The sequence below is a fragment of the Camelus dromedarius genome, chromosome 5, assembly GCF_036321535.1.
Source record: "Camelus dromedarius isolate mCamDro1 chromosome 5, mCamDro1.pat, whole genome shotgun sequence".
NCBI classification, from domain to species: Eukaryota; Metazoa; Chordata; class Mammalia; order Artiodactyla; family Camelidae; genus Camelus; species Camelus dromedarius.
This window is the reverse complement of record NC_087440.1, coordinates 52030898-52051331: the sequence shown is the minus strand read 5'-3', so window position 1 is coordinate 52051331 and position 20434 is coordinate 52030898. Positions and strand designations below refer to the sequence as shown.

Sequence of the window (20434 nt, the reverse complement as noted above, 5' to 3'; positions counted from 1 at the left end):
GTACCATGCAGTCCTTAATATATTTTTTAAACAAATGCTACGTACAATTCCTGTTCCATGACACCACCACCAAATGTCATATTGATTTGTCAACGCCCACAGATTCCATTAACATGGATTTACTGAGTTATAAAAAATGCATGCTTGTCTAACCACAAGTTGCTGTTCCCAAATTTACTTTTTAAAAATCAATGAAATAAATGAGCTAGAATTCATTAAGTCAGAGGAATCACAAGAGTAAATGAAAGTGACGGCACACCCAGAAACAAGGAAAACTTCCAGACGCTGGACAGCCTACTGGAGGAAATGCCACTGCTGGTTGAGCCCAGAGAAGATTCTGAATAGGCGTGACCAGCAGGGCCAGGGGTGAGGGAACCGGCAGACTGGCCTCCCTCCTCTACACAGAAAGGCTTTCGGAGTGAAGGAGGGTCCCATCCGGGCTCCTGCCCAGTCTGTTATGTTCAGGTGAGTAAAATGAGTTACCAGATACCAAGCACCCAATCATTTTGTTTGTAAAGCTACTTTTTCCAAAGCATCTCTTCCTCCTTGCTGCAGCCTGGTCGGGTTGGTTCTGCCCCCCATTTTACAGATGAGATGTTAGGAAACTTACTCAAGATCAGATACCAACAAGCAGAAAGAGAAAACTCCATAAGCCCCTGTAGACTCTTACACTGTTCCTCTCTAACCTCACTGTCTCCCTCACGTGTCCTTAGCCTCAGCCATCTTTGCCAGGCCCCAGCACTACACCCCAGCCCCCCACCCCGAATCCACTTCTTAACTCTTATTTCTGGTCTCAGGTTAAAAGTTGCCTGTTTAAGAAATCTCTCCCTCATGCCCTACCCTAGATGAAGTTACCTTTTTAAGAACTCCCACAATGCTGTACACTTCTTAGCACTTGCAACTGTCATGAACTAATCCACCGATTGACTGATTGAATAAATTAGACAATGTCTTATTTCCTCTCTGATGTTGGCACCAATGGGTGGCTGGGGGTTATGCTGGGGGCGGAATCACTTGACGATCTCCATCAGCTTTTCCTCACCATCGACCCCAAATAAACAGATCATGGGAGAGGAGACCAGTCATTTCACAGTGCAAAGTCACCTTCAAGACAAATCTCTATGCCACTCTTTCTCTCTTAAAACCAGACTGGAGGCCCTGTCCCTTTCCCAGTAGAAACTTTAGAACCGTTTTTTCAGTGTCTGACTCTGCTAGAGTAAATGCTCCGTGAAGGCATGGACTGTCTTGTTCATCCTTGAATCCCAGCACCTAACAGTGCTCCCTTAGCCCGTGGTAAGCAATGAAGTGTTTGTTGAATGAATAAATGAATGAATGAAAGGCTTTGTACTCCTAGATTGGTGGTTTTCCACTCTACCCCTCTGCCTCCTCCCAGGTAGAAGGCTACAGAAACTGCCACTTGGGACATTCTCTTTTTCCGTCTTCAATGCACAGGCTTGGTGGGAAAAGCACAGCTCCTGATAGACAATGGCATATAACCAAGACATTTCATGCCATGCTCAGTGTCCTTTCAGAGGACGCGTTCTCTTGGTAGGGAAAGATGCCGAGGGGCTGGAGGTGGCAGGGCTGAGCAGGAATTCCCAGCCACTAAGACTGAGGGAGTCGTGGCACCAGGACCCACATCATCCTGGCCTTCACATCACGTCTGGGAGGAAGCAGAAACGGACCCCAGGCTCCCCTTCTCAAGCCATTCTCTGAAGACAAGGTGAGCTCCCAGACCCAACAGAATCAACTCAAAGAGGACAGAAACGTTTGAGGGCCCAGATGGCCTTCTCTTCATCCAAGCTCTCAACACCTGAAAGAATAGCTCTTTAGGGCCCCTCCCCCAACATCACTTGGAGATACCGATTTAAAAACCAAACAAACCCAACAATTCCAGGAGGCCACCCTAGACCTACTAAATCAGAACCTCTGGGGGTGATCCAAGAAATCAGTGTTTTTAACAAGCTCTCCAACGAATTCTGATGTTTGCTTAAGTGTGGGGCAGTCTTAGCTTTCAAGTCCCCTCTTAATCTAGGACTTTCAGGGGCTGAGCATCCATTTAAGCCAGGCCAGGCCTGGGAGACAGAGGAATTCCATGGAACTCAATGAGAATCCATCCAAACTAGCCTTTTCCATTTTCAGATTAAAGCAGAAAAGTAACAAGTGTCCGGGATCACTGTCCCTTCAGTGGCCCCACAAGCTTATCCTTATCACAGTCAGAGTATCTCTGACCTGCCAGAAGGAGAGGAAAACTAAAGGATGAGGACCTGGCTTTTTTCACTTAAAAACACAGTTCAAAGTGCCAGATTAAACCTGGATGGCACAGGAATGCAGCGGTTTGTCTTTGTTTATTTTGAAGAAGAGCAGGGACATTAGGGCAGCCAAATCCCAAAACCAAGACAGAATCACAAAGCCCATCCCCCAGGTGTCTTGTTTTTCAGGAGTCACCCTCTGGGTGGCTTCTGGGCCTCACCCAGCCTCCTGCTGAGACAAAACTCCTGCCCAAGTGCCCAGGGTCAGGAGGGGCCTAGGGCCAGGTATCATGACTGATGTATATGCGGACCAGGGCTTCAGGGACTCTTCTGCTCTTAAAAAATGGATGCTTTTGAGAAACTGACAACCAGAATCTCTTTCCCCAACACCACCAAATGGCACATGATACCCAGGATTTTTCATGTAATTTCAGAGGTGCAGAGGCTCACTGAAGCCCATCCCTGGACCTCTGCCCTTGAACCCCAGATTACGGACCATCATAAACACAATGGAGGAAACGTCCAGGGTTTCTTATCCACACGTGAGGAAAGTCAAGGCAGGGATGGTTGGGATGGAAAAGAAAATCAATTGTCTGTTTTCTTTTTATTCGTGTTCTGTTTGTAAATAGAAATTTGGCAGAAATGGAGATACATGCAATACTTAATTTTCTGGTGCTTTTATTAATCTGAAGTGATTTTGTTATTTTAGGGATATAGTAATTGATTATATAGAATGTAATCTGCTTATAAGTAATCATGCTTGGTCAATATAAAAGTATAACCATCAAGACAATTAAATATTTACCAGTCAAATTGACTTCAAAACATCTTATATTTGTGGTGGGGTGTGAAACTGCAACACTTGTTTTTAAGAATTTAGGTTTAATTTTTACACTTTTATAAGAAGTATCCCCAAACGGTAAACATTTTCTTTAAATAAAAAACTACTTTTTTTTCCTTCAATCCTTTGTCCATCTCAAGTTTGTATGTCTAAGAGGAGGGCGGGTTCCTGAGACTTGTTCTGTCTCGTGATTGTTAGTCTGGGCAACCCGCATACAGATGCTCCTGCCGTCACAGGGCCCAGCCAATTATCTGCCAACTCTGTGCCGAACCTCCTAAGAGTAAGTCCACCAGCAAAGGAGGCATTGGGTCAGTCTTCCTTTTCTGTAAAAGGATGGTGGTTACCTGAATGTCATAAGCCTGCATTTGCACCATCTTCCATTGATTCTAAAACACACCTTTCCTTATGTACCACAGGAAGGAAAACACACTGTCCATTCTGCACTGACACAATGTCTTAACCATAGTCCTCCAGTCATGAAGCCTCTTCTTGCTTTGACATTTCTTTCATCCAAGATGGATTGGCAGTTTCTCCTGTCTCTCGGGGGGCTTGTGATGGCCACTCTTTCGTGGATCTCAGTAACAGTTTCTTCTGCTTCAAGGGATGGCTCTTCCTCTCTGAGCTTCCAGAAAGCAATCAGTTATTGCTTTGCAAAAACTATGAACTTGTGTTCATTCCTCCAAACAGGCAGATCTGCTTCATCGATATCATATTAAAGTCTGGTTGCTCTTTCTGTACCTTTTTGCACACATGATAATTCTTCATTTCAATGCCAAGTCAGAGTGTAATCTTTCTGAGGACCTTTTGAATGACAACTCAACACCTGCAGTTAACAACAGTGCACTTAATTTGATTAAACAGATGGCAATATGAGCAGCTCTGTCCACATTTGAGCACTATTTACAACTGCATCTCCACTGAGTCTACTAGCTGACACCGCCAACTGATCCCTGGAGATGCTGAAAGCTGGAAAGTGTACATTCCAGAATCAATGAAATATAATGTCCACGCCCTACTCCTGTCACCCCATCTTAATGCCTCTAGTAGACCAAAAGTCATAACTAAAAAGGAAAATAATTCCAAGTAAGAAGATAATGGTTAGTGTAAATTAATAGTCTTTTCACTGTTCTGACTTATTCCTACGGTTCTGTGTTAAAGTGAGGGACTCAAAGCCATCTTTCCTCCCTACTCACCTACACTACAACATGTTCCTTACAATGATATTAATGACATTATCTCACATCTTTTTCCTTCCTCAGTGTCTTATTTTTCCTCCTCTAATAACTTGGAAATGAAAGTAAGTACCCAACTCCTATGTCATCTCTCAATGCTAGTACCATGACTTTGAGTTTATTATAAAATTCCTTCCTCTCATTTTTATCACGATTCCCCATAAAAACTTCACTGAGTAGGAGAAATGGAAAAAGACTGATTTTCCAGATGATGAAAGTGGGAGGGAAAAAAAAAAAGCGTGGAGTGATGGTTGGGGAAACCAGGACGAGCCCTCAGCCTTCTGCATCAGCGTTTATCTTCCCCGATGTGAAGACTCCTGTGGGAAGAGCCACTCCACAAATAGAAGAAACTGTGACTGAGATCCCAGAAAGGGTCTCCCATCACAAGCCCACTTTCAGGATGGAAATGATGGACTGTGGATTCCTTAGAAGTTGAAGACTACTTATATATGTTCAATTTAGTAATTACTCATTAAAAAACTACACACAAATCACACTGGGCAGGATATTGATGGAGACTCAAGGATGAAAGCCATGGTCCTGCCCTCCAGTGACTCATAACTGTTTTCAACTTGGGGTTGGGGAAAGAGGCAGGGAGGGGACACTGACCTTTTTGTGAATCAGATGACATTTACAGGCCCCAGAAAATTGTCCCCAATCCCCATGCACACACACGATTTTGCAAATCATTTCTTGGGGTTTATAGAGCTCATAGACATTGGAGGAGTTCATGTGTGTGTCCCATAATATGGAGCCACAGAACTCACAGATGAGCTTTTTCTCACGATCACCCTGTCCAAGTACAAAGAGACGCTGCCAGTCAGTTTCAGAAGGAAGCGAGAGCCTGCCCTTGTTGTCCAGGTTTTCCTGATTAACAGCAGCTACAGAAATGCCTATTAATCTCCTCCCTCAGACTTGGTGTTTTGAGGCCCTCTTTCCTGGTTGACCATATTCTCTAGAATGCACAGCCAGCCGGGGCACACTTTTCAGGGAAGCCAAGGCTCTCCTCGCTAGACTTGCCCACCACACCTCCTACCCCAGCCCCCTGGCCCTCTGCAGCTCCTGGGAGGCCTGCTGAAGCCTCATTTCACCACAGGACCCACGCAGAAAAGAGGGCTCCTCTGAAAGAGGTTGGGGGACTCCACCCTGAAGCGGAATCTCAGGCCAAGGCTAGGGCTGCAAGGAGTTTCTGGCGTTTGTGAGTTGGCTGGCGTTTTGGGATTTTCCAGTCATTTACTACTCTGGAAAAGCAACCAGATTGTTCATTTTAAGTCAGGATGTTGAAGTGTCACTGAATCGCTGGGGACTGACATCTGGGATCGGAGCCTTGTCTTGATTGGAGCCAGAGCCTCCGTATCACTTGAGGACACAGACGCTCTGGCTGCTTCCCCATGTTAACTTGTGAATATAAATATAAGACTTTCATTATGTTCCCCCACACTCTCTTAGGAAAGGGGACAGAGTTCCCGTCTTGGCTTTTCATTCTGACCTTCAGGCCTACAGCCACAAAGTCTGCTGACACTCTGAAGCTGCAGTCATTTTCCGGCGTTTGTCCTTCTCTGGATGTTGGTGCTTCAAGGGACACTGCAGAGGAGGCCTCATTTGGAACATTACGTCCCATTAGTACTAGTACTAATACTAAAAATCTATAGTGCTTTCGGGTTTAAAATAGGCTTTTACCTTTACTGTTATTTTAATACTTGCTACCCCACAAGATAATGTATCAGTCAGGATCTCAGCAGGAGTCAGAGGGCACATTTAAGGAATTTAATTGGAAATTATTTAAATAACGAATTATTTACAGAGCTCTGTCAGAGTCCAATCAGGAAAAAAGAAACTATGATAATTATTTTAATAAAAAAGAACTAGTTTACAAGAGTTGGAGATCTTTACATGAAGTATCTAAAGCAGCCAACGCAGAGAGCCCAGAGGGGAGCCTGCAGAAGGAACAGCGTGACAGCTGAGGTCAGGCAGGAAGCAGAAGACATCCTCAAGGGCCTCTGCACAAAAGTGCAGTTACTGAAACTAGCAAGAGAGAATGAATACCCCAGGGCTCCCGAAGGTGGGGGCAGACAGGAGACTCCTGGCCTGTGGAGGCAAAGGGAGGAAGAGTTGTCCAAAGAGGGAGAGGGCCCCCAGCAGCTGTGGCCCTTGGTAAAGAAATAGTTTAGTCCCCCAGGGACTGAAGTAGGAAGGAGCAGGGGAATAAACACCCAGAAAAAATACCTCCTGCCTTCCCCTCTCTGATCTCCTGCCAGTGCTCCCCACTGGCCAATTCCAATGGGCCACTTCCTCAGGACAGTGTGTGGAGGGAGAGAAGTAGGCAAGATTTTGTGGATTTAGGGGAGAAAGTCCTCCAAACCATGTAAAGTCCTCTGGTCCCCAGCAATGTCCCTTGTCCCCCTGTCAATGGCCTACAATGGTGTCATTAGGGGATATAACTGAGCTGCAGCTGCTGTCCATGGTCTGACCTCCCTCCAGCTCAGTGATTCCCTGTCTGACAGTGTCACCTCGGCTCCCACTGGCATTACAGGCCCCTCTGAGTGACTCAAAGACCCCATTTCAACAGGCCCACGTCAGCCCTGCTGACTCTCAACTCTGCGTTCATGCCTTGGGAGATCAGAGGAAGAGATGGGGATATCAGTTAGACCCTCACTCTCGCTGTCCACATCTCTAGATTTATTTTCACGTGGTCACCCTCCAGGTTGATCAAGAAGACCCCTCACAGAGCTTCCAAGTGACTCTTCCCAGAGTCCCAGACTGCAAGCCAGGAAGGACCCCTCTGTCGTCTGTATCCTACTGCAATTTAACAGACCTCCTCTTTCTGGGCTGCAGCCCTGAGGGAAGATCAGAATCCCTAATGGACCAACCACCTCCTCTGTCCGTCTCCTTTCTGCCTTCCTCCTCTGAAATACTTTGTGGGACAGAAGTGCGCGTTTCATTATCACAGCCTTATCTTCTTCTGAACTCCAGCCTTACCACTAAGCATTAATGATGAAGAGTATAAACATCCTATATGTTATGCAAGGAATTTATAATCTAATCTTGCAGTCTTGACCCTTGCTATGTAAGTGAGAACTAGAAACATTCATAAAATCCTTTCTCTCCCTACGAAGACTAGCTTTCAAGCCTACTGTCTTTCTGTAGAACCTTATTTTTTAATATCAGAAGCCAAATCTTCACTTTCTTTCTTTCAGTTTGCATTCTTCTATCCTCTCTCTGGGCAGATATATTTGGGAAAAAGAGAAAAGCACATTAAATTTTTCCAAAACACTGCCATCATTACACTTCACATCATAAGGAAGTTATCTTAATGGTCCAGGTGAGAGATGAGTATAGCTTGCTACCTGGCAGAAGAGGAGTACAGAGTAGGAAAGGGAGAGAAAAGCAGGTGGGTGTGGGAAATATGTCAGAAGTAGAACTAACAGAATTGGCTGATGGATTAGAGAGTAGGGGGTAAAGAAAATGGGAAACCAGTATGACTCCTAAGTGACTGACAGACTGATGGTGGTCCATTTTTCTTGAAAGGAGAATACTGGGGAAGAAACAGGTTTGGGGTGGGATAAGTCAAGGATTCCATTTTGCACCTACTAAATTTGAAATTCCATTTAGACGTCCAAGTAATAATGTCAAATAGGCCACTCAGAAGGGAAGTCAGAGATGATGATAAAAATCTGGGAGCCAGCAGCATACAAATGGTGCCTACAGCCCAGTACTCTGATGAAGAAAGGCCCGGTCCATGCACAACTGAACCAGGGCTGGAAGCTTCTGCAGACCACGCCACGTCAGGACAAGGAGGAAAACTCCTGACCCATTCCAAACCCACCTCGAGGCAAGCTCTCAGATGCAGTGTAACATTTAAGGCCCAGACAGCAGGCACCACAAACCCATTTGATTTTAGTGATAACCACAGAGGAGAGAACATGTCTATGTTGGAACTAGGTCATCCATTTTGCACAGACTTCTATCCCAGGGAAAGTAACAAATACTTCTTCGGGATCTGTCATCATGGAGAAAACACCCTGTGCAAGCAGGAGACAGAAACAGAGCACTCCCTCCTGACTTTTTCCTCAAAAAGGAGCTGGTGATGGACCAACTCTTCAGCCAGAAGCCACCCAGAGGCTGGGTTCTCTAACTACTCAAAAGGACCTGTCGTCTGGTTTTTCACCACACACTCAGACATTTCTGTTGTTGGACAGAAACGGGGGGAAGAATGCATAGGCCTCTCTAACTAAATGGGGCAGGGAGAAGAGTAGAGCAATGGGGCTGAAAGGTCTACTACTATTTCCAAAGAAATAGCCTCACCTGCTGAAACACACTCCCATCTGGGTTCCTTAAGAATCACTCTTCTGAAAGGGACCTCCTTCACCATAAGGGACTGGAAGGCTGACAAGTATTAGACAGATATGCTTAATAAGGGTTCAGGGATACCTATGTGAATGTCACATAAAGAAATCAGGAAAACAGAAAATGATAAAGAGGACATGGTTTTTCCATATGTAGGGTGGAAGAGAAAGAAGAGAATAGAGGGAGAGAGGGGCAGGAGGGGAGGAGAGAGAAGAGTTCCTTTTCAGGAATTATGACTACTTAACTATAACCCTCTTGCTCCCTCTGGAGGTCAGGATCATGAATAACAAGTCCGTAAGAGGAGGGGAAAAAAGCATCACAATAGAAGCCGCAGCTTCATCTTTCTTTATTCTTCACTTTCAAATAAAAGGACAAAAACAAAGGCAATAAATTAAAATTCCTCTGGCTTTCTGGCACTTTCCACAAATTCTTGAGAAAGAATTTGAGGCACTTTGTAAGTAAAGCCAGACCAACAGGGCCAACCAAATACCTAAGATGGGCCTTACAAGATGGGGAAAAGGTACAATACTGCATCAACCTTCACTAACCTATTTCTCCAAATGGCTCATCGTTTATTTTGAAAACAGGAGGAGTCCAACAGTAGGATGGTATTCTTCCTCACATCAATGTTAAAGTCACTCTGGAAGGATGTCTGGACTTCGTTCCAGGTTTTCTGTATTTTAACAAGGATATCATTGTTGCCAGGCAACTTTGGATACCAGATGCAGGTGCACATGAAAGTTAAATGACCTCGTAATTCTAATGACTCTACTCTGGCAGTAATCGCAGTATTATAATTTGTCTACCTAGATCCAGCAGCTGAATTAAGAAAACAAGTCAAGGAGCCAAAGACAATGAACCTTAATAAAGCCTGAGCTCATGACGTTATTCTTCAAGGTTGCAAGACTGGTTCAACAGTAAGTACTAAGAGTAATTTCAGAAAGCTTCATTTCAGCCTAGTGATTTTAAATATAACAGATACTGATAACATTTGGACAGAAGGAGCAGCGTCTCATAGCTTTGGGTTCAATCTGGGTAACAGTGTTTTATAAATACATAGCCAGAAGGTACATTTCTCTAGCTTTCAAGATTATTAGTGCAATAATTAACTATTCTTTCAGAAGAACAAACACCAATTGGGAACACTATTTGTGGCCACAGGCAATAAAGAGAGAGTGTAAGACATGCCACACCATGACACAGTACAAAAGAATAAAAATGAACTTCTAAAGGTGATCCCATGCAACTTATATGATAAAAGTGACATCTCAATTCACTGAGGCAAAGATGGACTTTTAATTAATGTCAGGGTAGCCATTTAGAAAAAAATAGTAAAGTTGGATCTGTATTTCATGCCAGACAAAAGAATAAACTCAAAATGTATCAGGTATCTAAGTGCAAAAAATAAAACTACATGAGAACTAGAAAAAACAAGTAAATTGACTATTATATATCCATTCAGACAAATCAAATGCCAATGCACAAGGCTCTGGGCTTAATCCCAGTACTTTCATTAAAATAAATAAATACATAAATAAAAACCTAATTACCCCCCCCCAAATAAAAACAAACAAATGAAATGCCAAAAGGATAAACCCTAAATTAATGAGATTGGTTACCTACAATGAGTGGAACAGGGCAAGAAAAAAAAAAATGGGGAAAGAGAAAGGGAGCAGAAATATTCTGAGTATGCTTTGTTTTAAACAATTCTAATACTTAAAACAATGTAACATTTTACATACCAAAAAAAATAAATGATTAAAATAAACTAGGAGGTGTGGAGAAGTCAAAATGGAATAAGCAGTAACAAATGAACTTAACTGGATTACAAATAAATGAATAATATACCCACACAAAGGCAGGCAGTAGGAAAGCAAGAGCTATCTTAAGAAACAGTATTTTGACAATCTACTACAAAAAAAAAGCAAAGACAAATAGAAATATGCACAAAAGTTACGTTCTTAGTATATTTGTGAATACTGGTTGTGAACAAACAAGTAAAATCTGCTCTGGATAACAGGAGCCAGGGTTCTCATTATCAAAGACAGACATTACAAATAAGGAAGAGGGGGTGAGGTGCTGGAATGAATCCTGTGGTTTTGGAACTGGAGGTGTCAATACGAACTCACATATTTTAGTATTTGTACAGATGGACAGCTATAAAAATAGATTAAAAATGTGTGTGTGCATGAGTTAATGCACATACACACACACATGTATTTCCTAGTTCTACTCTCTGAGAGGGACGAGAAGCAAGATTTTGCACATCTTGCTCCAACATCTTGGTTTCCAAATACCATTCTCCAGTAAATGGAACCAAAGCTCCTTAGAGAAATGGTAGGCTCCAAGCCTGGAGCAGGAAAAATAGAAGATGGACCTGGAACATCTTCTGGTGCCAGCAAGTAAGGAAGTGCTCAAAAAATGATAGGGGTATGCCAACAGGACACAGAAGCCAACTGGAAGCAGCTAAGGCAGCATTCCAATTAATAAATGTAGAAGGAATGATGGAACTAGAAAATCAGTGTTATATACTATACCTATACAAACACTATACCTAACAACTATTGCATACAAGAACCATTAAAGAATGACAAGATTAGCAGGCAAAAGTATTACGAGAAACAGGATATTTTCATGGTCTCAAAGTTATCTCCCTACAAGAGATTTACTAGTTACAAAAGAAAAAACAGTCACCTTACAGTGCAGAAACCTGGCATACAACATCATAATCAAGCGATCAAAGTGAACATCACCAGTAATAAGACAGGGCGACACCATGTACCCCCGACAGGATGCACTGAAGGGCACAACATAACATCTCTGGTATTCTTATCAAAAAATGCATCATGTCACATAAGAAATTATCAGACAAACCCAAATTGAGGGATATTCTACAACATAACTGACCAGTACTCCCCTAAAGTGTCAAGGTCATGAAAGACACAGAACATTGGAGAGATTACAGGGATACGACAACTAAATGCAACACATGATCGTGGATTAGATCCGGGACCAGAAGGATTTCTTCAACATTAGTGGGAAAACTGTTGAAATGCAAATAAGTTTAGAAGTTAATTGTAGAATGTCAATGTTAATTTCCTTATTCTATTGAATAAGTGTAAACAGGAGAGAAAGCTGAATGATGGGTATACAGTAAATCTCTATTATTTTTGCAAGTCTTTTCTATAAACCTACACTTATTTCAATAAAGAAAACTTTTTAGAGGATTAAAAAGTGGTTCTGTGACATAAAAACATGTCCGTGTGAACATTTCTGAAGGGTATTACACGTGTAATACCTTTTTATAATTACTGAGCTTAAATCGTTCTGTAGATATTGATGTGTAAACTCTGTAGGAAGAATGCTGGACACCAGAAAAGACATCAGCAGAACAATACTTCGTTTAAAACATCATAAAATAAAATACAGCCTATTTGTTTATTTAGCAGATTTAGGGAAACAGGAATAATAATGTGCCATTTCTATTTTCAGAAATATAACGAAGTAGTCACTAGATGAATACTATGTGCTCAGAATTGAGCTGGGTCCTATTAAGTTCACAAAATTTTAGCGGATCCCTCTGATGCACTGCTGTAGATCCTTCTGGTCCCGCCTCTTAAGAGTTAATGCTTGCCACAGACAACCTTAACCAACAGGAGGCAAAAACCAGCGGATAAATCCTTCCCTCTTTTGTTTCCCAGGAAAACAGCTCTGAGACACATTTAAAAGAATATCCCATCAAGACTGTGCACCACTCACCCATGGGAATGGACAACTTAATAATGTACCACTGTATTAGTTTTCCCTCCTTCCCTGTTAAGTTCCCGATTCATCCTCCTTGCTCAATGGGATCACTTCCAAACAATCTGTTCACCAGTCTTCGTCCTGGGCTCTGCTTTTTGGGGGCGGGAAGGGGGTGGGGCTGGGGGAGCAGGGTCCGAGGAGGGTGTTGGGGAAGGGATAGCAGTGACCCAAACTAAGAAAAAGATATAGGCTTACCTTTAAATATAAATTGCAGACACAAATATAGAACAGATACCAGTCAGCAGGAGTATATTACTAAGTGCATAAAATAGTCATAAAGATGTCCACAAATGAGAGTCCTACCCAGTGAACTCTCTGTTCCAGATGGAGGTAGATCCTGAAGTGATCCCTGAAGGAGTAATAATTCTTTAAGAGAGTGAGAGGATAAGCAGAGGGCATTCCTCATTCACGGAAGGGCAACTCAGGAACCAAATCAAGATGGGTTTTCTTTTTCGCCACATGAAAAACAAGACAGTCAAAAGACTTCATCGGCACTGTTCAAGGACTTCTTACGTACATGAGCTCTTAAAGAAGTCCATCATTAATTAGCATTAGCCAGCAAGGATGAAAAATTAAAGAATTTTGACCTGGGAAGGGAAAAGATGTGTCTCAGATTTAGTTAGATAAAATTTAAGTCCCACTTTTTTTTAAGGGAGAGATTTGTTTTGTACAATACCAGATAGGACATATTTGATTTATTTATGCCAGGAACAAAAAAGGCAAAGGAGCCTAAAAGAAATACAATTAAGCAAAATTTCCATTCAGCCTGTTAATAAAAATAAATTCAGTCTTATTGATACTTACAACAATTTGTAACAAAACAGCTACCTAATAAGTTATGCCAACCACAATAACATTACTTTATACTTGGCACACAACACTTCTGCTGCTCTTTTCTCCCCGTGTTTCCTTTCTTTATGGTAATACATTTGTTTGTTTTCTTTAAAATATGTATTAGCTACTTCCCTTAAGAAGAAAAAACAGGAAATGTGAACCAAGATTGTGGTTAGCAAGTACCCAAGTTCCTTGCCAGTCTGAAATTTCAGCTGGAAAAACAGTCAATCATTAAACAGTGTACCGTAAACCTGGTCAAGAAATCCTACGAGGTTTTGAAGATTTCCAAGAGAGCTACTTTTGGGATGAACGGCTCCTCCCAAGTCGTAAACACACACACACACACAGGAGTTTAGTGTAAATAAAAAGAATAAAACATAATGCTTGGTCCAGAGAATTCACTCTTATTACTTCCATATTTAACATACCTGATGAGGATGACTTTTAAGTTTCTAAATCCCATCCCCATGAGACAAGTTTTCCTCAATATGTCAAACCAAGTTGTTTTCATTTATCTTTTTCAGTTTCTCGAACTTTTAGGAAATCTAACCACATAAAGCTACACAGCGTGTGCACTGCACAGATATACCTGGCCAACGGGATGTGAGGGCCAAGGAGGAGGTTGTTTAGCCCTGAGAAAACGAACAAATACAAATATACATGCAAAACTGCACATAACTTCAGGGCCTCCCCAACCCGCTGAAGCCCAGACCACAAGTTCAGAACCCCCTGCCCTACTCATTTCTACCCAAATAAATAAGGTCTGCATTTTACAATATTGCTGAGTCAATCCTAAGACACAGAATTACAAACGTGCCTTCTTCAAGGAAAAAGATTTATCTTTACCAAGTTAATTAAATATTTTGTCTCTGCTACAAAGCATAGATTTTTATCTAAATAAGATCTTAACACAGTAACTCAAGTATTTTCTCTGCAATTTCTCTTCTGCCCCATGAAAGGTCACTCTGGCGTTCTAAATCTAGTAAAGAGCTAACATGATAGAAAGTATATCCAGAATTGAAAGTCACATTAATAACTTTGTGGTATCTACTTTATAAAGTTTCACTAAAATAAGTAGAATCTATTATTCGAAACTATCAGTTATCATAGCCTGAGTGAAATGACACAGGAACATACACTTAGATACACACATTCATTTGTCAAATCCAACTGATTTAATAAAAATATCTGACAATAACTTGAACACTGTGAGACAGCTAAGTATAGGAGCTAACAGCTACCAATGGAGCTTCTGCTGACCATTGGTAGATATGATTTCCAGCTTTTTGGTCTTTATGAAAACAGGGGAACCAGAGAAAAAGCCTAGGATGACAGGTCGCATGAGATGAGACTTACCATTAACTTCCTCAGAGATAAGATGAACACAAACATGGTAAGAAAACGTGCCTATGTTACTTTAGCTCTGGGAGAAAAGTCTTCTCTGGGAGTTTCTATCCTCAAGCTGGCCCTGCTCACAAAGACAAAAATCTGTACCAACATCAAGTGTTAAAAACACCATGGTGAGAATTCAGTTTAAAACACGCCAAAGTGACTGGCAGAAATAAATGCAAATCCTAAAGGAACAAACCTTAAAGCCAGGTCTCCAAGGGTTTACAGATAAAGTAAATATGACCTTAAGATAAAAAATCCTTAGGCACAGGAAGAAACAAAATTAGCATACATGACTGACACTCAGCAGAACACAAACTACCACATCAGACTCATGACTGGAAATAATTATGCTGACTACATTTAAATATAAAAAGCTAGTACTTAAAATTTGAACAGGCAGATTTCACAAGTAGAGTGTCCAGAAATTAAAAATATATAATTGAATTTAGAAACTCAATGAAAAGATGAAATAAAAGATTAGACATGATTGAAAAAGAATTACTATTGGAGATAGTTCTGGAGAAATTATTCAGAATGAAGGAAAGAATAAAAAGAAAAAAAAACTTAAGAGAGAAATTAACAGCTACTGAGAACAGAGGGAGAAAACCTCTAATAAGCAGCAGCTAACAGGAAATACAGGGACGGGGCAGCACTCAAAGACGCAGCAGCGGAAGATTTTCCAAAAATGATTAAATGTACAAATCCTCAAATTCCACAATCCTGAAGAGTCCTAAAAAGCTGAACTAAAAGAGATTTACACCTAGAAAGTACAGCACAAAAGGCAGAATGTAAATGCAGCCAGAGGAAAAAAGACAGGTTACCTTCAAAAAATTAGTCTAATAACCGGCTTCTAAAAATTCACAAGACTTACTCCAGAAAGAAGTAAAATGGGCCCAAAGTTATGGTACAAAACAATGGTGAGCAACATAAATGGAAAATATACGGGAAAATCTAAATTAACAATGACTGCACAAGGCAGCAACAACAATAGTAATACCGGAATTGTGGGATTAAATCCAGAGAACTAAAATTTAAAAATAACAGCATATAATTTGGGAGATGGGCAAAATGGATTACATTTTGAATTTGTTAAGTTAAACATGCTTGTTAGAACCATGAAAAAATTAAAATAGCATTTTTTTTTTACAGAAACAAAATGTATTGGACTAAAAAGACACTATAGGCATTCCAGACAGAGAACAGGTTTCAAGCAAAACAACAAGGAAAAAACATGAAAAAAAAAAAGTGCTAAAGGAAAAAAATCCAAAACCTAAGACACCCTACACAGCAAGGTTATCATTCAGAATTGAAGGAAAGATAAAGAGCTTTTCAGACAAGCAAAAACTAAAGGAGTTCATCTACACTAAACTGACCGTACGAGAAGGGTTAAAGGGTCATCTTTAAGTGAAAAAGAAAAGGTTACAATAAGGAAAAAGAAATTATAGGAAGAAAAAAATCCCACTGGTAAAGGCAAATATATAGTAAAGGCTATAGATTAACCACTTAAATAAACTAGTATGAAAGTTAAAAGACAAAAACTGCAAAACTCTACCGTAACTATAATAAACAGTTAAGGGATACACACGAAGATGTAAACTATGACATCAGAAACACAAAATGTGTGTGTGGAGGGGGGTGGGGGTGGGTAGCAAAAAATGTAGCACTTTTTGAATGTGCCTGAACTTAAATGTCTATCAGCTTAAAAGTAGATATAGATCAATACATATGGTAACCACAAATCAAAAACCAACCACAGATACACAAAAATTAGAGAGAAAGGAGCAGAAACATAACACTAAAGAAAACTGTCAAACCAGAAGGGAAGAGACTAAAGGAAATTAACATTCCTATTACAGAACTACAGAAACAACCAGAAAACATTATTTACAATTGCCAAGATATGTAAGCAACCCAAGTGTCCATCAACAGATGAATGGATAAAGGAAATGTGGTATGTCTACACACAATAGGTTACTCAGCCATAAAAAGGAATGAATTTTGCCATTTGCAACAATATGGATGGACCTGGGGGGTATTATGCTTAGTGAAGTCACACAGAGAATGACAAACCCTCTATGATTTCACTTGTATGTGGAATCGAAAAATAGAAATTACACAAATGAATTTAACAGAACAGGAATATATAGACACAGAGAACAAACTAGTTGTTACCAGTGGGAAGAGAGGTGGAGAGAAGGGGCAAGATGGGGGAAGGGGATTAAGAGTTACAAACTACTAGGTATAAAATAAGATACAAAGATATAATGTACAGAACAGGGAATACAGCCAATATTTTATACTAACTTTAAATTGAGTATAATCTATAAAAATACCAATTCACTATGTTGTACACTTGAAACTAATATAACATTGTAAATCAACTACATTGCAATTAAAAAAAAAGGCTGGGATTTCTTAAACTTTCAGCCTTTGTGTTATGTTGGCCTCAACTTATTTAATGCTGTCTGTCCAAATTGGTGAGGGTGGATTTTCTTTATTCAGCCTAGTGATTCAAATGCTAATCCCTTCCAGAAACGCCCTCACAGGCACACCCAAAAATAATGTTTACCAGAATCTGGGCATCCTTTAGCTCAGTCAGGTTGACACATAAAATTATCCATCATAGTGGGGAAACTACTAAATTTCCTTGTACACATTTCATTACCATTACCCTGGAAAAACTAAAGGTTGAACATGGACAAAACCCCTACATTCAGGTCCTCTTTGATCATGTCCAAGTGGATTTCATACAAGTACACGCTGCTATGGGTTTTAAATATGCCTGGTCATAATTTGCTTGTTCTCAGGATAGAATGAAGTCTCTGCCAGAGAGGTCTGGCTCTACCGTAGGAGAAATACTATCTGATTTCATGTACCAACCTAGGAAATTCAAATCTGTCTCTAGGGACAGGGGCACCAAGTTTTCTGGAACTATTATTAAAGAGCTTTGTAAAGTCCTACCACTTACTCAAAAAGTCTGTTACAGGCAAACCTTGGAGTTACTTCAGGTTCAGTTCCAGACCACTGCAAAAAAGCGAATTTGCAATAAAGCAAGTCACACAAATTTTTCAGTTTCCCAGTACATAAAAAAAGTTATGTTCACACTATTTTTTAGTCTATTAAATGTGCAATAGTATTATGTCTAAAAACAAGTCGTACATACCTTAATTTCAAAATGCTTTATTACTAAAAAATACTAACCATCATCTATCTGAGTCTTCAGTGAGTCATTATCTTTTTGGTGGGAAGGGTCTTGCCTCCATGTTGACGGCTGCTGACTGATCAAGGTGGTGGTTGCTGCAGGCTGGGGTGGCTGTGGCATTTTCTTAAAATAAGACAATGAAGTATGCCTCACTGATTGACTCCTCCTGTGACGAATGATTTCTCTGTAGCACTCAATGCTATTTGATAACCATTTTACCCACAGCAGAACTTCTTTCAAAATTGGAATCAGTCCTCTTATACCCTGCTACTGCCTTATCAACTAAGTTTATGTAATATTCCAGATCCTTTGTTGTCACTTCAACAATCTTCACAGCATCTTCACCAGGAGTAGTTTCCATCTCAAGAAACCATTTTCTTTGCTCATCTGTAAGCAATTCCTCATCCATTCAACTTTAACATGAGATTGCAGCAATGCAGTCACATCTTCAGGCTCCACTTCTAATTCTAGTTCTTTTGCAAGTTCCATCACATCTGCAGTCACTTTCTCCACTGAAGTTTTGGGCCCCTCAAAGTTATCCATGAGGGTTGGAATCAACTTCTACCAAACTCCTGTTAATGTGACATTATGACTTCTGCCCATGAATCACTAATGTTCTTAATGGCATCTAGAATGGTGAATCCTTTCCGCAAGGTTTTCAATTTACTTAGCCCAGATCCATCAGAGAAATCACTATCCATGGCAGCTTTGGCCTTATAAATGTATTTCTTAAATAGTAAGACTTGAAAATCGAATGACTCCTTCATCCATGGCCTGCAGAATGGATGTTGTGTTATCAGGCATGAAAACAACAGTGATCTCACTGTACATCTCCCTCAGAGCTCCTAGGTGACCAGATGCATTGTCAATGAGCAGTAATATTTTGAAAGGGGGAAACTTCTCACAGTAGGTCTCAACAGTGGACTTAAAATATTCAGTAAACCACACTGTAAACAGATGTGCTGTCATTCAGGCTTTGTTGTTCCATTTACAGAGTACAGGCAAAATCTACTTAGCAAAATTCTTAAGGGCCCTTAGATTTTCGTAACGGTAAATAAGCACTGGCTTCAACTTAAAGTCATCAAATGCATTAGCCCCTAACAAGAGTCAGACTGTCCTGAAGCTTTGAAACTAGGCATGACTTTTCCTCTCTAGCCTTCCAAGTCCCAGATGGCATCTTCTTTTGACAGAAGGCTGTTTCATCTACATTGAAAATCTGTTGTTTAGTGAAGTCACCTTCATGAATAATCTGAGCTAGACCTTCTGGAGAACTTGCTGCAGCTTCTACATCAGCACTTCTGCTTCACCCTGAACTTTTATGTTATGAACACAGCTTCTTTCCTTAAACCTCATGCTAGCTTCAAACTTTTCTGCTGTAGCTTCCTCACCTCACTCAACTTTCATGGAATTAAAGAGTTAGAGCCTTGTTCTGGATTAGGCTTTAGCATGAGAATGCTGTGGCTGGTTTGATTTTCGCTCCAGACCACTCAAACTTCCTCCATATAAGCAATAAAGCTGTTTTGCTTTCTTATCATTCCTGTGTTCACTGGAGTAGCACTTTTAATTTCCCTTAAGAACTTTTCCTTTGCGTTCACAACTTGGTTAACTGTTTGGCACAAGAGGCCTAGCTTTCAGCTTATTTCAGCTTTTGACACGCTTTCCTCACTAAGCTCAATCATTTCTAGCTTTTGATTTAAAGTGAGAGACATGTGACTCTTCACTGGAACACTTAGAATTTATTGTAGGGTTATTAACTGGCCTAATTTCAATATTGTTCTTTCTAAGGGAATAGGGAAAAGCTTAAATTTTAAGGTACCAAAAAAAAAAAAAGCCCCATGTAAGATTAAGATAGCATGGTATAAGAGAAGTTACTAGATGGAATATTCCCCCGAAAGTGTACTTTAATGAATACTAATGCCTTGGGGTGTTTAGAGGTTGTTAATTTTAAAAGGGGTTCTATATTCAAATAAATCTGGGGAATATCAGGTTGAACAAAGGTAAACTGGTCTCGTTGATACAGGGACTAATGTACTATGAACATCCAGGAGAACAGTACACAGAGGTTTTCCCCAAACTCATTTCACCATGAAGACCTTCTGCATGAAAACATCTTGTGGGACTAGTTTTACACAAGATAATCTGAAAAACATTTAACTCTATACTAAAGTCAGTGATCCTAGGTTCAAGTCTTAATTTCAGCACTTATTGGTTGTGTAACTTCAGGCAGGTCTCTTGGCCTCTCAAAGTTTCAATTTTCTTATATGTAAAATAGTAACAACATAGTAATACCTGCCCTAAAATCAAGATTGCTGAGAAAGCCAAGTGAGATAAAGCTTGTGAGAACCCTTTGTAAAGTGTAAAACAATACACACCAGTAACATGTTTTTAACAATACCTCATGTTAGAGATAAGGTAAATCAACGGGGGTCACGGGACAGAAAATGGAAAATATTGTAATAAAAGTTGTATTGTGCAAAGTTGGATAACTAGCACCATCGGAGCTTTCTTTGTGGTCCACTTCAAGATTAGT

General features: G+C 40.5%; 1 protein-coding gene across 3 annotated transcripts in view; it reads right to left on the bottom strand.

The window, feature by feature from the left end:
- The window catches only part of TMX1 (thioredoxin related transmembrane protein 1), a 193675-nt gene that overhangs the window by 156983 nt on the left and 16258 nt on the right, over window positions 1-20434 (bottom strand). Inside the window, exon 9 of one of the 3 annotated variants that reach the window (XR_004137364.2) lies at window positions 17712-17726. The exons of 1 other annotated variant lie outside the window; for it this stretch is intronic. The gene's annotated coding sequence lies outside the window, so the exon portion shown is untranslated. Of the gene's footprint in view, window positions 1-17711; window positions 17727-17884; window positions 18679-20434 lie in introns of those variants that run through there. One more of the 3 variants, XR_010380962.1, reaches the window with a different exon arrangement.